Source organism: Dromiciops gliroides, chromosome X (assembly GCF_019393635.1).
Source record: "Dromiciops gliroides isolate mDroGli1 chromosome X, mDroGli1.pri, whole genome shotgun sequence".
Taxonomy (NCBI): Eukaryota; Metazoa; Chordata; class Mammalia; order Microbiotheria; family Microbiotheriidae; genus Dromiciops; species Dromiciops gliroides.
The window spans coordinates 22,888,291-22,909,620 of record NC_057867.1 but is presented as its reverse complement, the minus strand read 5'-3'; positions in this window follow the sequence as shown (position 1 = coordinate 22,909,620).

The window sequence follows — 21,330 nt, the reverse complement described above, 5'->3', positions numbered from 1 at the left end:
TGATTGAATTATAAGAGTTGATGAAGCTGATGAACCAGGAAGACAGTAGAATTGAGTCCCCAAGATAAGGACAGGAGTTGGGGTAGAGAGGAAGACTCCAAGACAGGTACTCAACTCCCTGAGAAAAGAGGGAGAGTGAGTGACCTGAGGGCCATCAGTATCTGGATATCTGGCTTTAGGGAACCCCAAAGGAGGAGAGGTCGCTGGGTGACTGTGGCAGGGGAGACATCAAGGAGCAAACCATATGCTTGCTCTGCCTTCTTGCCCAGGATTTCAGAAAATGTGCAAAAGGCTTCCTCTAGGGGGCAGCTAGGGGTGCAGTTCCAAATTTATCAGTGGATAAAGCACAGGCCCTGGATTCAGGAGGACCTGAGTTCAAATCCGGCCTCAGACACTTGACACTAGCTGTGTGACCCTGGGCAAGTCATTTAACCCTCATTGCCCTGCAAAAAAAATTTAATTTAAAAAAAGGCTTCCTCTAGTTGTGAGAGTGTGGCCAGAGAAGTGGTCGTGTTTCCATGACTGCAAAGAAGATGGACAGAATTCACAGTTTTTGCATTGGAGAAAGTATGATATAGAATGGTTCTGCCCCCTCTGAGGTTCCTGGACCTAGGGGCACCAGGATGTTGAATGGGGTCCAGAGGAGGGAGGATGTTCCAAGGGGAGACAGATTCCCCTCTGATTTGGCTAAGGAAGGGAGACTATAAGGCCCTAAGGACCTCTGGCTTGGTTCCTTTTTGGAGGTCAATTATAAATTTTGGTATTTTGTAGATGAGGAAATTGACACTCAGAGAAGGTTGTTAGGGATAGAACAGGGGTCCCAGAGGGCATGATGGATCTCAATAGAGACGTGGGAAAGGGTAGGGCTGAGGTACAAAGAAGGGGAGCTTGGTAATAGGGGAAAAGAACTTTCACTTAGGCAGCCTATGACTTAATTCCTTGACGAAGAGAGGAGGAGGAGGAGGAAGAGGAGGAAAAGGAGAAGAAATTCTTCTTTTGAATGAATGATCGAGTCAAGGTTAAACCATGGCAGTTCTAAATGAACTGGACTCCTTACAATTCTGTGGGCTGCTCTACACTGGAGGAATGAGCAGACCAAGAGGAGATGCCAGTGAGGGATTTGCTGAAGGTCCAGAAGACTTGCTAATCCTCTTTCCCTGATCCCTAGTTTGTGGCAGTAGCCACTTCCTTCACCCTGTTAATATTCAATGGCTGCTAGTCCAGACTCGTCTTCATCAGGGAGGGGGGGGGTGGCATACTTCACAGGTCCAGAATTGGTCCTAACTCTCGAGCCTAGTGCAACTTTGGGCAGGTGAGGGATTGTGTTGTCCTGAATGGTCACATTAATTTGGGGGAAGTAGTATAATCCACAAAGCCTTACTATTCCTTTAAAAAACCGAATAGCGTCTTTTACATTTACATTAGCTTACATTTTCAAATATATCTCCCCCCTATCCAGCAAGCCATCCTTAAAACAATAATGGTAGGCATTTATATAGCTCTACAAATATTAACTCATTTTATTTTCACAACAATCTGGGAGATTTTATTATCTCTATTTTATTATGTCTATTATTATCTCCATTTTATAGATGAGGAAATTGAGGCAGATAGCAGTTGAGTGATTTACCCAGGGTCACAAAGCTAGCAAGTGCCTGGGATCAAATTTGAACTCAGGGGGCAGCTAGGTGGCACAGTGGATGGAGCACCGGTCCTGGAGTCAGGAGTACCTGAGTTCAAATCCGGCCTCAGACACTTAACCCTTACTAGCTGTGTGACCCTGGGCAAGTCACTTAACCCCAATTGCCTCACTAAAAAAAAAAAAAAAAAATTTGAACTCAGGCTTTCCTGACTCCAGGTCCAGTACGCTGTCCATTGTGCCACCTAGTGGCCTCTTTTAAAAAAGAATAAAAAAGAAAAAAATTGTACCTTAAAAGTTATCAACACATCCACTTGTATCCAGGGGTATATGGAGCCAGCTTGAATGGAGAAAGTCAGTTGTTAAATTTTCAGTATCAGCATTTGTACCTTGGAAATTGGCAAATGTTACAAGTCTTGATTTATTGTTTTGGTGATTGTCTGGACTTCAGAAAGTGATGGATAAAAATGTTCATAATGGAAATTAAATATCTTTGTTGGTGGGAGGGATCTGGTTGTTAAACATTTACCAAGAACATCACTGACAATGTATTTGACAATATATGCAATGTTCCATACCCATAGTTTCCCATCCCTGTAAAGGATGGAGGGAGGTACATTTTTTTCACTGCTTCTCCAGGGGCAACATGGATCTTCACTTCTTTTTTTAAAAATTTATCTATTCACCTATTAACTAATTAATTAATCTATCTATTTATTTGCTCATTTATTTATTCATTCATTCATTTGTTCATTTCTTTGTTTATTTTTAAAATTTATTTTATTTTATTATTTTTATTTTTTAATGGATCTTCACTTCGAGACCTTAGCCTCAATCATGGTCTCTCGCTTGACCTCCATGAGCAAATGAGTCACCTGATGAGGCAAAGAGAGATGGCCAAAGCTAACTCAGGCCTCTTTGAAGTGGACTCCAGTTACACAGCCAGTGTGTGTGTGTGTGTGTGTGTGTGTGTGTGTGTGTGTGTGTGTGTGTGTGTGTGTGTAATCATGTGATTGGTCATATGACTAACAGACTGGGACCAGTAACAGAACATCTCCCTATGCTAGTGTCTCCACGCATGATTGTCATGGAAGCCGACTTTCCAGCTTCCCCACGCAGGGAAGTCATCTCAGCTGAGCAAGCTGATTGGGGTCCATCCATGTGCCAGACCCAGGTCACAGCAGAATGAAGATAATTCCATTTCGATGCCTTACAGTGATCGCTACTTTTGTACACTGCAGGCATGGGATACTAATAGCCACTGCCAGAACTAGCCAGTTTTGGAAAAAACGATTGAATGTCGGTACCTTCTGGATGCTTCTGGCTCCGTGTCCCAAGAACTGGACCTTTGAAGGTGCTAAAATAAGTGTTTTTAAAAAACCTTCTTTGGGCCACTGTCTCTTTTCCTGGGTATGCATCTCTCACTTCTCTTGAGGCTTTCCTGTCTCTTTTCATCCCTCTTACTCTCCGCTTATTCATTTGCCCCACCTCCTCTCCTCTGTATGTACAAGTAATAGGAATAACTTTACTTCTATACTGTTGAATTTTCAATATTATTTCTTTTTTCTTTTTTTTTTTTTAGGTTTTTTTTTTTTTTGCGGGACAATGGGGGTTAAGTGACTTGCCCAGGGTCACACAGCTAGTAAGTGTCAAGTGTCTGATGCCGGATTTGAACTCAGGTCCTCCTGAATCCAGGGCCGGTGCTTAATCCACTATGCCACCCAGCTGCCCCTCAATATTATTTCAAAACAGATGAGAACATTTTCTATTGCCCCCACCACATGCATAGACAAACATATCTAAACCCCCTAAATTGAGTTCCTTTTTACTTATGTGGGCCTTTGGTCATTTAAGAATTTAATCTGTAGAATTTGTTGCTGTTGTTGTCATTTCAGACAGAGAGGAGAGGGGATCCAGGAGGTGATGGTGAATAACAGTCAAATTCTGTGAAGGGGTCTGGAAGAAAGAGGATTGAGGAAGGGCTAGCAGCCTTCCATGGCCTATACCTTCACTCCTTCTTGGACACACCCAACAAACACCTTGATCTCATCACCACCCATGAGTGTTCTACCTTCTCAGTTCAGAACTCTGCAATTCCTCTCTCTGACCATAAACTCCCAGACTTCCTTCTCTCCCTGTGTTACATGCATCCTAAATCTATTCTTCATCCTCACCACAACCTCTAGTCCCTCTACCCTTCTCTGCTGTCCAAGGTCATCAACCCCTGCTCTGGTCTCACATTCCTTCCTTTGAAAATCTTAAAGCAATATATAAATGTCAGATATTATTATTTTTATTTATTTATTTATTTGTTTGTTTGTTTATTTATTTATTTTTGGCGGGGCAATGAGGGTTAAGTGACTTGCCCAGGGTCGCACAGCTAATAAGTGTGAAATGTCTGAGGTCGGATTTGAACTCAGGGCCAGTGCTCTATCCACTATGCCACCTAGCTGCCCCAGAGTGGAGGAGATAGAGGCAGGAAGACCTGGATTCCAATTTCTTCTCTGATATTTAGTAACTATGAGCCCATTGACAAGAAATAAACATTTTTGAGCCTAAGGCTAAAACTCTTAAGGTACAGATGGTAGTGATTTGCATTACTGGAAGTTGTTCTTCCACCAACAAAATCACAGGTCCTGGAAGTACCAAGGACCATTTCTTATCCTCATTTGGTTGGATCCCATTCTCTGTTATGCAGTCTAGATTTTGCTATTGGTTTCTCACTTAAACTGTAATGATACAGATTTTTAAAAATTCTTGATGAAAATATGAAAACTGTAGCTGTGACCTTGGGCAAGTCACTTAACCCTCATTGCCCCAGGAAAAAAAAAAGAAAAAGAAAACATGAAAACTGACCAAGAAACTTGGCTCTGGAGAACAGTTGAGGAAATGGAGCTCTCTCCCTTCTTTGCTGAGCTGTAGGACTATGAAGTCATGGATCATGGGACTAGGGGGAAATGTCAGACTCAGGTGGTTGGTTAGCTTTGCTGATTTCCTTTTTTATTCTAAGGTTACAAGGGATGCGTTAATGAGTAGGGGAAGAGGCTAAAAATATTTGGAAATGAAGGGGAAGGGGGCAGCTAGGTGGTACAGTGGATAAAGCACCAGCCCTGGATTCAGGAGGACCTGAGTTCAAATCCAAACTCAGACACTTAACACTTACTAGCTGTGTGACCCTGGGCAAGTCACTTAACCCCCATCGCCCCACAAAAAAAAAAAAAGAAAAAAAAGAATTACCTGAGCTCTCTAAAACTTTGGGTAGTGTTCTTCACACAGCCCAGCAAAGACATCACTAGATTCTGAGTCAGAAGGCTTGGGTTAAAATCTTGGCTCAGCCACTTAGGCAAGTGTGACCCTAGACCTTTCCCTGGATCTGTTTCCCTACTTATAAAATAAGGGGGAGGGTGGGTGGACTGGAGTAGCTCAAAGATCTTTCACAGAACTGACATTGTATAACTATGTTTGTTCTAGGTTAAAACAAATTGGAAATAACCATTTCAACATGCTATTTCAAAGCAGCCCTGCTTTCCCAGTGACAGGTATGACTGCAAGGGAAGGAAGCAAATGAAATCGAAATGCCCACATACCACTGGAATGTCGGGCCTGTCAAACCTATGACTTTCTTCTTCTGCAGGAACTTGCTGAGTTCTGAGAAAGTTAGAAAAGGAGAAATAGAAAATCATGCAGCCACAAGATCTGAGAGATGTAAAGGCCTGAAGTGAACAAATAACCATTTCTTTTCATTCAGGTTTTATTGTAACTCCTCATTTTAAGAAAACCTATAGGTTTTGCTGCCAGTCCAGACTGATTCACTAAGTGATTTTTTTCAAGAACTCACAGATATGGGAGTACCCTTCACTGGCATAGATCACAGCCCATCCCCTCTTTCCCAAGCTCTGTGCCTCTTGTGCATGCTCTCCTACACCCCCCATACACACACACACACACACACACACACACACACACACACACACAAATAGGTTAGAGACCTTTGCTCCAGGCCTTTTCACATTCCATGGGTACAACTCTAGCATTGGGGCTGCCCATTGGCCAGGCGCCAGCCCACCTATACCACCTTTTCAGATTGTACATTTCCTCTTAACTACAGAGGAAACATGGGAGATTTAATTGAGTCTAAGGGATTTGCTTTTCTACATGTAATACTGGTGGGTAGAAGGTATTCAATCCTTTCTGTTCTCTTCTCCCCTCTTGGAAGGAGCAGAGCTGAATCAACCCAAGGCATGTCTATCGCACCTCAGTCTCACCAATTCCCACCTTATTCCTTTCTCATAATTAGAGGCTGGAGATTAAATTAACCCAACCATGTTACAATGACTAGCTTACTTTTAGCCTAGGATCTGCTTATCCAGTCTAACCTCTCTGTTGACCTCTAGTCTCAAATCTCCAACTACCTTGAAGTAGATGTCCATCTTTAACTCAAATTGTCCAAAATAGAACTCATTATCTTTCCCGCTGATCTCTCACTCCTTCTGCCTTCCCTTTTACTGTTGAGGGTACCACCATCCTCCCAGTCCCTCAGGCTCCTAATGTAGGAGTCATCCCAGACTCCTCTCTCTCACCTCCCAGATCCAACCTGTTGTCAGGGCCTGGTGATATCACTTCTGCAACCTCTCTTGAATATACCTTACACCTCCCCTTTATCTCCTCTGACACAGCTACCCCCTGGTGCAGGTCCTTATCACCTCAATTTAGACTACTGCAGTGGCTGGTACGTGGATGGGTCTACCTGCCTCAAGTCTCTCCCCCCTCCAGTACATCTTCCATTCAGCCACCAAAAGTGCCTTCTGACCATGTTACCAACATACTCAATAAACTTCACTATCAAAATCCAAATCCTCTGGCATCCAAAGGCCTTCACAACCTCCTGTCCCTCTAATTTAACAGTCTTCTCACACCTTATTGTACTAGGTACTCTTTAATCCAGTCACACTGGCCTCCTCCTGGCTGTTCCTCTCACAGACCACTAAATCTCCTGACTCTGGGCATTCTCTCTGGCTGTCCCCTGTACCTGGAAGCCCACCCCCCTCACTTTACACTCCTGGCTTTCCTGTCTTCCTTCAACTTCCAGCTAAAATCCCAACTTTCCCAGGAAGCCTTTCCCAACCTCTCTTCTAGTGCTTTTTGTCTGTTGATTATTTCCCATTTCTCTTGTAGATAGTTTGTACATAGTTTTTTTGCATGCTGATTCTTCTATTAGATTGTAGACTTGTATAACGTTCCTGTTTTCTTTTTCTTTTAATTAAATTTTATTTTTTTAATCAGCAAGAATCCATTTTCTTTCCCTCCTATCCCCACACTTCCCCAAGTTGAGAAAGAAAAACAAAATCCCTTCTACAAACACATAGAGTACAAAATGAGATTTTTTTTGACATGGCTAATGTGGCAATTTGGTTTTACCCAGCGGGGTACTGGAGCCAGCTTCTGCCCCCTTAGATGGGACTGTCAAATTTTCAGTGTGAGCATTTATACCTTAGAAATCAAAAAAATTGCAAATTGAGGGATTATTTATTGCTTTCTTGTTTCTCTAGACTTAAGAAAGATGTAGACAATGTAAATTATGTAGGCAATTACATGGTACAGTGGATAAGGGCCTGGAGTCTGGAAGACCTGTTTAAATAAGAACTCAGACACTTACTAGCTGTGTGACACATGGCAAGTGGCTTAACCTCTATTTGCCTCAGTTTCCTCATCTGTAAAAGGGGGATAATAATAGCACCTACCTCTCAGGGTTGTTGTGAGGATCAAATGAGAGAATAATTATAAAACCCTTAGCACAGTGTACATCAAACAGTAAGCACTGTGTAAATGTTAGCTATTGTTATTAATGCAGATTAAACTGAGTAAACTGAAGTATGTCGTGCATACACTTTCCCACCTATAGAGTTGGATATTAAACATTTACCAGCATACCATTGGTTTTCACCTCTCTATCAGGAGGTGGGTTGCATGTTTCATCAATACTTCTTTAGAATCATGGTTGGTCATTATGACGCTCAGATTTCCAAATTTTTTCAAAATTGTTTCTTTACCATATTGTTATTACACACATTGTTCACCTGGTTCTGTTCACTCCACTCTCTATCAGTTCACATAAGTCTTTACAAGTTTCTCCAAAGCCATCTCTTTAATAATTTCCTACAGCACAGTAGTATTCCATCACACTTAGATACCATAACTTGTTCATCCATTCTCCAACTGTGGGCCACCCTCTCAGTTTCCAATTCTTTGCCACCACAAAAAGAACTATAAATATTTTTGTATGCTCCTTGTTAGTGTTTTTTTGTATTTAGGGCTAATCTGTCTTTTAAATCTACCCTCCCTTTACTTCCCTTTCCCATTCTCCCTTTTCCCTCCTCTTTCCCTGTTGAATGAAGTGTATTTCTGTACCCAACGCTTTCTCTGCCACTTAGAGTCCTAGAGTTTCCTGGAGCACAGAGAGGTTAAGGGACTTGTCCAGGATCACACAGCCAGTACATCAGAAGCAGGACATGAACCCAAGTCTTTGTGACTCCCGAGCTGGCTCTCTATCCACTACACAACACTTCCTCTCACTAAATCTTACTACTAGCAAACCGTCTTCCTGGGAATGTGTATTTCCTTTTTAGACACATCCACTTCTGTTCACTTTCATAAACCAAGACTTATCTGCAGGCGAGTCTGGTCAATAAGCAGGCTGGAGAAGACCGGTTTGGGGCAAAATACAAGACGCAGCTTTAAAGTCAAGAGGCTGGTTTTCTCTGGTTTTCTGAACAACAGCCCTCATTTGGCTAGAGCAATTGTGGCATATTGTTTAAAAAGCAATCTCACAGCTTTATCGTCAGCCCTTGTACGTCAACAATGTCTTCTGGCTTCCTCCTCTGCCTGGTGAGGCTAAGAGGTATGAGCATTATTTCTGAAAACAGGTAACTATTTATTCCCCTCTACTCACACCAGGAACAGGAATGAATACATTTCCAGAAAACACAAATGGAAAACCATTTCCACAATTGATCATATTAATAAGGCAAGCATTCTCCTCTGTGGGTGAGAGAAGGCTCAGGATGAAGGGGGAAGGTGGGGCGGGGAGGTGGGGGGCGGGGGAGAAGGGCAGTACATGTTTACCAAGCAGAGGAAGTAAGATAAAGAGAAGGAAAACAGAAAGAAGAAGAGGAGGAGGAAGGAAGGAGGAGCAAGGAGGAGAGAATAGCAACTTCTCCAGCTCAGCTCTTCAAAGAGATGAGCTTAGCTTAGAATGTCAGATAATTCCTCTTGTGCTCCAGCTGATTGATAAAGGTCCTTGGCTTTAGATTCCCTGTGCTGTCCTATCTGATCATTTACAATCATGTCTTTGATTTGTATTGTACTTCCATGTAATGGTGGTGGTGGTGACAGCTAACATTGATGAAGCACTTTAAGGTTTGCAAAGTGCTTTGACTCCCACATTAGCTGACTTGTTCCTTACCACAACTCTGGGAGGGAGGGAGGTGTTGTGATTGTCCCATTGGACAGACCAGCAAATGGAGGCTGAGAACTGGTAAGTGGCAAGCACCCAGGACTACATGGATAGTAAGAGTATTGGCAAGATCCAAACTTGTGTCCTCTTGGTGAGGAGGAGTCAAGGGTTCGAGGCCCTGTCCAAGCACAGATGCTGCAGCAAGGCTCCCCGGGCCAGCAGTCTATGTCCTGTCATCTCAGCACATTGTAGAAAAGAAGAAACAAGCAGCCAGTGACTCACCCAGTTGCCCATCTCGGGCCAGCCGAGCTGGCCCTTGAGTCCAGGCCCTCTGACTCCTGCTCTGTGCTCTGGACTGTGGGCGCAATTCCACACTTAGCTGGGAGCTGTTCTGTATTCACATCCTAGAGAAGCCCTTGCTCTTGGCACTCAGTTTCCAACCATCTAAAATGCTGCAGGGGAAGCCAGCCCAGGAGAGTGAGGAAGCCTTCAAGAGTGAACTTCCTCAGACCCAAAGACACCATTCCCATGAGGAAGAAAAGGCGGGGGGCTGCCCCAAGAGACTGGTGTGGCTGGATGCCCAGGGACCTGAACCTTCAGAGGGATGGCCTGTGAGCATAGAGAAAGGAAGCAACGCTCACTGCGGGTAAGCAGGGCTTCATCTGGGGCACATCAGTAGCCAGGCTGCACAGTGAGTAGAGCTTGGGACCTGGACTCAGGAAGACCTGAGTTCAAATCCCATCTCATATGCTTACTGGTTGTGTCATCTATCCTGTGTCCATTTCCTCCTTTGTCAAACGGGGATAACAGTAGCAGCTCCCTCACAGGCTTGTTTCAAGGCTCAAACTAGATCATATATGCAAAGTGCTTTGCAAGCCTTAAAGCACTCATTGTCTGTCATGACCAGGAATAATCATGGATCTAGATGTTTGCAAAGCCTTGCCAAAGTCCCTCATGGTGTCCTTGTGCCCGAGATCGGTCAATAGGGGCTGGAGGAGGGCACGCTTTGGGGGGGTTGGGGCTGGCCGAACAACTGGACACACAGAGTCGTTCCTGGCCCAACGTCAGCTCTGTTGGAGTCCCTCTGGGATCCAGGCTGTTCATCCAAGCCGGGGATTAAATGTGCTAACCCTCGACTTGGCCACTTTTCCAATCTGCAGGTGCCACAAAGCTGAGAGGGACTGCTGGATGACAGTCAGGATCTCAAAGGCCTCAGTAGGCTGGGAGGAAAGGAACAATCAATCAGTCAACAAGCATTCATTAAGTACTTACCATGGGCCAGCAGAGGTGGTAGGCACTGGGAGTACAGAGGAAGGCAAACAAGATGAAGTTTAATCGAAATAAAGATGAAATCCCACATTTGGATTCAAGAGATCAGCACAAGTAGGGGGGGACTTAAAGTGTGGAACCCCCCACATTCAGGTGCCCTTGACCTGTGTCTAGATTATGGAGGCCATAATCCCACCCTTCCTGGCCCTGCTCAGCTCATCTCTGGAACATTTTCTTGGATTTGGGGAGACACACATCAGAAAGGACATTGGCAAATCAATCAGTCAACTGATAAACATTTATTAAGCACCTACTGGGGGCCAGGCACTGTGGCAAGCTTTGGGGATACAGTCCAAAGACAGACAGTCCCTGCTTACACTCTGAGGGGAAAAGACAAAACACGAAAGGAAGCTGAAGGGGGGGCTGGGGTGGGGACAAGGAGAAATGACTCCCCTCAGGGGTGTGAGGGAGAGGTCTGAAGACACTCCAAAGCAGAGCAGCTGGTGGGAGGGAGGAGCTGCCTGCCCTGGGCCCCTCCTTAGATGCAGGTTTAGGAGCTCATGGCTCTGTCCTCCAATCACAGGGCTCCCAGAGGAAGGTGGCCAGGCTGGGAAGGGAACTGGGGAGCGTGCTGTAGAAGGAGTGGCTGAAGGCATTAGGGCCAAGGAGCCAGAGAAGACTTGGGGGCACATGCTGGCGGTCACAGAGCAGAGCTATTGGACTTCTGCTGAGTGCTACTGGGCATCGTCTGGATCATGGGTAGAAGCTGTAAGGTCAGGCTATGGCTCCATGCAAGAAAGAACAGTTAGAACTTTCTAAAAGTGGTGGGGTGTGGTGAGGAGGGGGAGTTCTTCCAGTGAAGGATGGTGCTGACCACTTGGTGGGGATGCTATTGAAGGCATGTCCCACGGAGGAGAACAGGAGGAGGAGGAAAAGGGAGAGGGAGAGGGAGAGGTGATCTCACCTGGAGCTAAAGGACTGGAACTGAAGGCAAAGGTCTAGTGCCACATGGAGGTCAGGTCACAAATAATAAGTAACATTTTTACAATGCTTACTATGCGCCAGGAACTTTGCTAAGCACTTTACATCTTTTATCTCATTTGATCCTCACAACAATCCTGGGACTTTGGTGCTGTTATTATCCCCATTTTTGAGATGAGAAAATGGAGGTAGATAAGGTTAAATGACTTGTCTAGAGTCACCCAACTAGCAAGTGTCTGAGGCAGGATTCGAACTCAGATGTTTTTGACTCTGGGCCTGGTGCTCTCTCCTTTGCATCACCAGTTGACTGTCTAACAACCACCTCTCAAGGGAAGAGTGTATGTATGATGTATGTGTGTGTTTGTCTTTTTCAAAAAAGTTTAGCCATGATGCGGAGGAGAGGTATAGGATAATTGCTAGCTGAGATAGTTGGATCAAGGCTTTTAAGGATTTAATTTTAAGATAGGGAAGACATTGATGAGTTTCTAGGTAGAAGGGAAGGATTTAGTAGCTAGGGAGCTATTGAAGGTACTAAGCAGTAGGAATGATACAAGTTGCTATCTGCTGGGAAAAAAGGGATGGGTAACGGAGAAGATAGTGAAGGAAGACATCTAAGTGATCTGAGATGAGGCTTTGGAAAGGGTGAGCTCACAGTGAATGACCTCCACTTTTTTTGTGAAGTGTGGTCTTCAGCTGAAACGTTGGGGAGGATTGCCGTGGGAGGCTTGAGGAAAGACAAGAAGGTCTGCAATAGCTCCTCTGAAAAGTGCAATAGTAAATCAATTAAGAAAGATGAGAATGATTACCTTGTTTCGGCAATGACCCAGTGGAGACTGGGTAACAGAATTTTGCCATGGGCATAGCTGACACAGTTTCATCATTTCCTTTATTTTCTTTCAGCAGCGTGTGAATAGAAGCAAAAGAGGTGGATGGTGGGAGTAATTCTGGGATGGATTTTTGGCATAAGAGATTTTTTGGTATAAGAGAGCAAGGGATTGAAGAGTAGAGAATAGTAGACAGTTGAACTGGTGTACCACAGGGCCAAGTTAGGGGAAAGAGAAAGGTAGAGATGGTGGTCTGGGAAATAACTGGGAAGTGGCAATGGGGACCAAGGTGCCTTCTAACTCCCTTATCACCATACAGACAGGAAGCCAAAGAATTCAATTCAGGCCTACAGGTATCTGTTGAATGCTTTCTACATGAAACTTTACATCTTGGGAAAACTATTTTCCTTTTGAAATTAAAAAAAGAAAATGATCCCTTACACTTCTGGTATTAGAATATATCTAAAGAGAAGAGAGTCACCTAGTGAGATGAAAGCTTGGGAGACAGAAAGATCCAGTGGATACAGCATCAAACTTAGAGTTAGAAAGACCTGGGTTCAAATCCTAAAACATACTCTAGCTGTGTGATCCCAGAAAACTCACTTTATCTCTTGGGCCTCAGTTTCCTCCTCTGTAACATGATACAGTTGGATTCAATGGCCTCTGAGGGTCTTTCAAGCTTTAGGTTCTGTGATGTTTAAAATCTAAATGTGTGGTCTCCTTCAATTAGAAGCTTTAGCACCAGTCTTTGGGCATTAAGCATTTGTTAAAACATACTAGGTATTAGAAAAAAAGGAATACATGGAGTTAAGAAAAGGCCTATCTATCCTGGAGTTCCAGCCTGGTCTGGTTCTTCCTCAAGTCCTCTGCCAGGAGCCTGTTTCTACCATGAACCCCCTCTCAAACTGAGTGTGGAAGCTCTTTATAGGACTGGAGCAGAGGCGGTCCTTACACACAGCTTCAAGCTGATTGCTAGGCATCATCCAAATCCATTGGTTCACAGGACTTGAAGGTGGTCTCAAGTTAGTTCAAAGTCCTTAGCTTCTGAGAACAATACCTCCTTAAGGGCCAGCCAGGTGTGGTTACAATCTAATCAACTTGAAGTAGGCTAATCAGCAAAGTCACTCACTCACTTAATTCAATCAGTTTAGATTAATCTCCAGGTGAGCCTTTGACTATCTGCCAAATCCCATTATTTTCTCAGAGTTCCTATGTTGGACCTTGGGCAAGTAACTTCTGCTTGGCCTCAGTTTCCTCCTTTGTAAGACAATGTAGCCAAGATCAGAAGGAAAGCAGAAAATTGGGGGAAAATTTTATAGACAGTTTTTCTGATAAAGGTCTCATATCTAAAATATATAAAGAATTTTGTCAAATCTATAAGAATACGAGTCATTCCCCAGTTGTTAAATGGTCAAAGGATATGAAGAGCAGTTTTCCAATGAAGAAATCAAAACAATTTATAGTCATATGAAAAAACACTAAATCTTTATTGATTAGAGAATTGCAAATTAAAACAATCTTGAGAAATCATTTTTTCACCTACCAGATTGGCTCAAATGATTGAAGGGGAAAGTGAAAAATGTTGGAGGGGATGTGAAAAAATTGGGACACTAATTCATTGTTGGTGGAATTGTGAACTGATCCAACCATTTTGGAGAGCAATCTAGAATAATGCTCAAAAAGTTATTAAACTATCTATACCCCCTTGATCCAGCAATCCTATGACTAGGTCTATTTCCAAAGATGGTTAAGGGAAAAGGAAAAGAACTTGTAGGTTTTAAAATGTTTATAGCAGCTCTCTTTGTGGTGGCAAAGAACTGGAAATTACAGGGATGCCCATCAATTGGGGAATGGCTGAACAAGTTGTGGTTTATAATTGTGATGGAATACTACTGTGTTATAAGAAATGATGAGCTCAGTGATCTTAGAAAAACATGAAAATACTTGTATGAAATAACGAAGAGCAAAATGAGCAGAACCAAGAGAACGTTGTATGTAGTAACAGCAACATTATTTTAAGAACAGCTTTGGGAGCAGCTAGGTGGCACAGTGGATAAAGCACCAGCCCTGTATTCAGGAGGACCTGAGTTCATATTTGACTTCAGACACTTGACACTAGCTGTGTGACCCTGGGCAAGTCACTTAACCCTCAGTGCCCCGTCAAAAAAAAAAAAAAGAAAGAAAGAACAGCTTTGAGTGAATAGGTTGTTTTGACTATTATAAATACTCAAATGAACAAGAAAGGACATATAAAGAAAGAGACTATCTGCATCCAGAGAAAGAACTGATAAATAGAAGTATGTATAGAATAATAATATATAGGTGTATGTATGTGTGTGTGTGTGTATACCTATTTTTGTCTAGTGGTAGCCATTTCTAGGAGGGAGGGAGGAGGGAAGAAGAAAAAGGGGGGGGAAGAAAAAAGAAATTTATATGATAACTTGTATATTTAAAAGGATAGCAAATTATACATAGTAGATTTGCAGTTTCATGTGCAATCATCTTTTTATTATACTATGTTATAGAAATGCTTTATATTCCATAAATTAAACTTAAAATGAGAGGTTGAGCTAGATGGTCTTTGAGGTCCCTTCCAGAGATATATATATATATATATATATATATATATATATATATATATATATATATATATATATATATATATATATATATATATATACTATAACTATGGTGAAGCCACAGATATACAGTCAAGAAGCTTAGCAGTGCCTGAAAGGTGAAACAGGTTTGTTCAGAATGGTTGAGAGGGATAGAGAACATGATGCAGGAGCAGGAGTAGAGGAGCCAGATTGAAATCCCAGTCCTACTAGTGAGTACAGTGACTATTACAGTGACTTATTATTTGATTTTTTTATTCATCAGGCTTAATTTGTTTTTAATAGCCCTGGGTGCATATTCAAGCATTTATTTTTATGCCTGATTTAATACTGTTAAAGTATTTTTTTTAAAGTGAGGCAATTGGGGTTAAGTGACTTGCCCAGGGTCACACAGCTAGTAAGTGTTAAGTGTCTGAGGCCGGATTTGAACTCAGGTCCTCCTGAATCAAGGACCAGTGCTTTATCCACTATGCCATCTAGCTGCTCCCAATACTTTTAAAGTCTTAATCAAACTTTTGACATTTATTTTGTAAATATACTTGAAAGCTAAGAAACATTATTAAATGATCAGCCATTTGGGGGTATTTATTTCCTTCAAATTTTACTCTTGTGGATGGACAATATTAATACTCTACCCAGGAACCATATTCATTGTATGGTGAAGCCAGTTTCTACTACTATGAAATCTTATCCTATATTAAATGCCCTTTTACAGGATGAAGAGTGTAAGAGGTCATTTGAATGAGGATGCTTTAGTCTGAATTCCTATTTTTGTTGTTCAGTTGTTTTTCAGTCATATCTGACTCTTTGTGACCCCATTTGGGGTTTTCTTGATACTGGGGTGATTTGACATTTCCTTCTCCAGCTCATTTTACAGATAACTGAGGCAAACAGGTTGAAGTGACTTGCCCAGGGTCACACAGCTACTAAGTGTCTGAGGCCAAATTTGAACTCAAGAAGATGTCTTCCTGACTCTAAGCCTGATGCTCTATCCACTGCAAATCAATGCTTCCTTCATTTCATAAATCCTTTATTTCCTACTTCCCTTGACCAGGAGGGAGATGTCATTTGGGTTAAAATCAAATAAAAACAGGGTTTAGAATGAGTTGGAGTGGAATACTAGAAGTTGGAAAAAAGATGGCCAACAAAAAGGGTCATAGTTGAGTTGGTCAAAAGTGAGTGCTCTGTGAGCTCTCCTATGTGCTCCCCCCCACAATACCTATAAGCTGCACTATCCCTTATTGTCACTAGATGTCACTGAAAGTTTATGCTATTTTCCTCAATGGACCGACTGGTCAACAAGCATTTATTAAACACCTACTATGTACCAAGCACTGTGTTAGGGGCTGGGGAAAGGGCCTTTGCTCTCAACGAGCTTATGTTCTACAGGTAGAGATAACATGTATATATACAAGTACATAATATAAACAAAATGCACATTAATGGCAGTGGGAGGCTCTAACAGCTGGGGGGGGGTCAAGAATGACTTCATGTAGGAGGTGGCATTTGAGCTAAATTTTAAAGGAAAATAAGTGATTTTAAGATGCAAAGGTGAGGATGGAATACATTTATGAGTCTGATTATGGAAAGGCATGCAGATTTGAAATGCTGTATTGTGTAAAGAACAGCAAGAAGGCAAATTTAACTGGACTATATGAGGTGTAAAAAGGAATAATATATAATAACCTAGCAAAATTGGTTGTTGCCAGGTTATGAAGGGCTTTCAACACCAAACAAAAGAGTTTGCATTGTATCCTAGCCATACTATAAAGCCAGTGGAGTTTAGTGAGCAGAAGGTTGACATGTTCAGACCTGGGCTTTAGTAATATCCCATTGGCACCTTAGTGGAGGACAGATTGATGAGAGGAGAGACTTGAGCAGGGAAACCAATTCAGAGGCTATTGAAATAGACAAAGTGAGAAGAGATGAGGTTATGTGAATGGGGAGAAAGAGATGAATACAAGCAAGAGATGTTGTGGAGATAGTAATGACAAGATATGGCTGAGGGAGAGTGAGAATCATGAGATGGAGATGACAGATAGAGAGAACATTTTCTAAATCACTAGCAGTAAAAGAAATGCAAATTAAAACAACTCTCATTAGATTGGTAAAGATGAAGATGAAAATGCTAAATGTTGGAGGCTCTGTGGGAAGACAGGCACACTAATGGACTATTGGTAAAGCTATGAAATGGTATAACTATTTTAGAAAACAGTAATGAAACTGTAAAGTTATTAAACTGTATAAGTCCTTTGACCTGGCAATGTCACAACTAGATGTATATTTCATTGAGGGGTAAGGATTCATCTATACAAAAATATTCATAGTAGTGCTTTTATGATAATAAAAAGGAACATAGAAACAATGTGGGGATCAACATAATGATCAATCAGGGAATGATTAAACAAGTTTTGGTATGTGAATGAAATGGAATAGATGATGAATTCAGAGAAACTTGGGAAGTCTTGTATCCAAAGTAAAGTCAGAAGAACTAGGCAAACAGTATATGTTATGACTAGTCCTGAATTCAGATGACTGATGGTGACATGAACTTCTTTTCTCTCAGAAAAGAGGTGGGCATATGTTGTCAGACATGTTCATTATGTTTTCTTTTGCTCAAGTTTTGTTCTTTGGGGTAGGAGGAAGATACTATTGGGGAGTGGAGTCATTGGGAAGTGATAACAATGTAAAAGAAGGGAAATATCAATAAAAAAGAGATAAAGGGGTTTTTAGGCTTGCAGTTAGGAAGCCAAGGAAAATGAAATGCTACTTTCTAAGTAAGGTAGGAGGCAAGAAAATCTGCTGAAGAAGGGAAATAGAAAAGGTTTTAAGGGCTTGGAATTGTTCTTATAGAGAGGGGGAATAAAGTCAGTCCAGAAAGGAAAAAGAGATTTCCATGCAACAGTGAGGACTAAGTTGAGATTGGACAGTATAAACAGAAATAGTGAACCAGGTTGGTCCAGCGATTTGACTTTCCTTAGCACCATTCATCAGCTCAGGAAAATGAGAGGCACAGGAGAACTATTGAACAATATCATTAGCGAATAGCGATTAAAATTATTTTATTTAATTTTATTTATTTTATTTTTTTGCTTTTTTTTTTTCATTTTTTTTTCGGGGCAATGGGGGGTTAATTGACTTGCCCAGGGTCACGCAGCTAGTAAGTGTCAAGTGTCTGAGGCCGGATTTGAACTCAGGAACTCCTGACTCCAGGGCCGGTGCTCTATCCATTGCGCTACCTAGCTGCCCCCCATAGCGATTAAAATAAAAAAAAAATCCTGCCAAGTAGATTACAGTAATTCCTCCAAGAAATCATTCATCATGACCAAGGATGTTTCAACATTAAGGAAACAATCAATATAATTAGTCATACTAACAAAAAGATAAAAAACACATGATTCTCTCAGTAGATGTGGAAAAAGCCTTTGATGAAGTACAACATTCATTTATGCTAATAATCCTACAAAGTACAGGCATAGAGGGACTTGATTTTAATATCATCAAAGGCAACTATCTAAAACCTGAAGCACATATCATATGCGATGGGAATGCACTAGAATCTTTCCTAATAAATACAGGAGTTAAGCAAGCATGCCCACTCTTCTCACTATCATTTGATATAGTTCCCGAAATGCTAGCAATTGCAATAACACAAGAGAAAGATATTAAAGGCATAAAGACATTAAAGACAAGTAAAGAGGAAATAAAAATTTTCTCTACTTGTGGATGATATGATGGTTTAGTTAGAAGATCTTAGGCAATAAGAAAAGATACCAGTTGAGACAACAAATAGCTTCAGCAAAGTTGCATGCTACAAAGTAAATCCTCTAAAATAATAGCATTTCTATATAATAACAAAATCCAGGAGGAAATAATAGGGAAATTCCATTCCAAGTAACTAAAATGAATAAAACACCTGGGGAATCAATCTATCAAAGCACAGAAAATACTTGTATAGATTTAGTCATGAAAGATTCCTTAAAGAAATTAAGAATAACTTAAATAGATGGAGGAATATTCAATGCTCATGGCTGGGCTTTGCCAATACAATAAAAATTACAATAGTCTCAGAGCTCATTTACATTTTTATTGCTATACCTTTCAAATTATCAAAGGAATACTTTAGAAAAACTGCATCAAAGAATAACAAAATTCATTTAGAAAATAAAAGATCTAGAAAATCAAGAGAAATAATGAAGAGAGAGGGATGAAATTGGAATAGCACTTCCAGACCTCAAACTATATTGTAAGACAGCAGTCATCAAAACTACTTGGTAATGGTTAAAAAATAGAAAGATCAATGGATCCGAATGGACAAGGGAGAAACAGAAGGGGGTGGGATGGGGGACAAGAGAACAAGCATTTATTAAGCCAGGCACTGCATTAAGAACTTTACAATTCTCTCACTTGATCTTCACAATAACCTCGGGAAGTAGTTTCTATTATGATCACCATTTTGCAATTGAAGAAACTGAAGCTGACAAAGGTTAAGTGGCTAGTCCAGGGTTACACTGGTAAGTAAGGATCTGATGTCAAATTTGAACTCAGGTCTTCCTGTCTTCAGGCTCATTGCTCCATCTTCTGCATCATTTTGTAGCCTCCTAAGAAACAATGAAACTTAATAACTCAGTATATGATAAACAGGAAAACATAAATCTCTTTGATTAAAAAAAAACGAAACACCAACTTCTGGGAGAACTGAAAAGCAGTCTGGCAGAAATTAGGTATAAACTAAAACATTATACCATATTTAATAATACATTCTAAATGGATATTTGACCATAATGTTAAAGGTCATACTATAGATAAAAAATAGAAGAAAAGCAGATCATATATCTTTCACAGCTTTGGATAGGATATATTATTAACCAAAAAGGAAATAGAAGCAAATACAAAAGATAAAACAGATAATTTTGATTACATGAAACTGAAAAGCTTCTGCATAAACAAGTCAACTACCATTTATTAAGCTCCTGCAATATTTCAGGCCCTCCACTAAGTGCTGGGGCTACAAAGAAAGGCAAAAAATAGTCCTTGTTCTCAAGGAACTCACAATCCAGTGGGAGAGACAAGATGCAAACAACTATGTACAAACCAGGAATGTTTGTATAGGTTAAATTGGGGTTTGTCTCAGAGGGAAAGACATTAAGATTGAGGTCTGGAAAAGGGCTTCCAGTAGAAGATGTGATTTTAGCTGAGACCTGAAGGAAGCCAAAGAATCTAGGAAGCAGATTTGAGGAGGGAGAGCATTCCAGGCATGGGGGACAGCCAGGGAGAATGTCTGAAGTTAATATGGAGTGTCTTGTATAAGGAACAGCAAGCAAGGCAGTGTTATTGAATCACAGACTACATGGAGGTGAGTAAGGTCCAAGAAAATTGGAAAGGTAGGAAGGGGCCAAGTTATAAAGGACTTTAAAAACCAAACAGAGGATTTTATATTTGATCCTTGAGGTAACAAGGAGCTACTACAATTTGTTGAATAGGGGTGCGTGTGTGCGTGTGTGTGTGTGTGTGTGTGTGTGTGTGTGTGTGTGTGTGTGAAAGAGAGAGAGAGAGAAAGAGAAAAAGAAAGAGAAAGAGAGAAAGAAAGAGAAAGAGAGAGAGAAAGAGAAAGAAAGAGAAAGAGAGACAGAGAGAGACAGAGAGATACAGAGAGAGATCTGCACTTTAGGAAGATCACCTTGACATTTGAGTAGAGGATGGATTGGAGTGGGGATGGGGGAGACTTGAGGCAGGGAGACCAACCAGTAGGCTATTTCAAAAATCCAGGTATGAGGTGATGCAGGCCTGAACCAGGTTTGTGGCAGTTTCATAGAAGAGAAGAGAGCATATACAAGAGATGTTATAAAGGTAGGAATGACTAGATTTGACAACTGATTGGTTATGGCAATAAGAAAGAGTAAGGTGTTGAGGATGACACCTAGGTTGTGAGTCTGGGTGATTGGGAGGATGGTGACACCCTCAATAATAATAGGGAAGTGAGGAAGAAGGAAGGTTTTCTTTTGGGGGGGGGAGATAAGTCTAGTCTTGGACATGTTGAGTTTAAGGTGTTTTTTTCAATTTTAATAGTATTTTTCCAGTTACATATAAAGATAGTTTTCAACATTTGTTTTTATAAGATTTTGAGTTCCAAATTTTTCTCCCTCCCTCCCTTCCCTTTTTCCTCCCCAAGACAGAAAGAAATCAATATAGATTATATATGTACAATCACACTGTCATGGGGGAAATGGTTGGTGTGGGGGTTGTTAGACATTATTCTTTTTAAAAAATTTTTATTTTTTGCAGGGTGGTTAAGTGACTTGCCCAGGGTCACACAGCTAGTAAGTGTCAAGTGTCTGAGGCTGGATTTGAACTCAGGTCCTCCTGAATCAGGGCCGGTCCTCTATCCACTGCACCACCTAGCTGCCCCAGACATTATTCTTTAAAGAATTACACCCTCTTGCTTAAGTGCTAAAGAAAGGAAACCTTGAGAGGAGTCTTGAGGGGAGATAATTCCAGAGGTGTGGTTCTCTGAGATACCTATCTCCTCATATGGGAGAAAGGCCA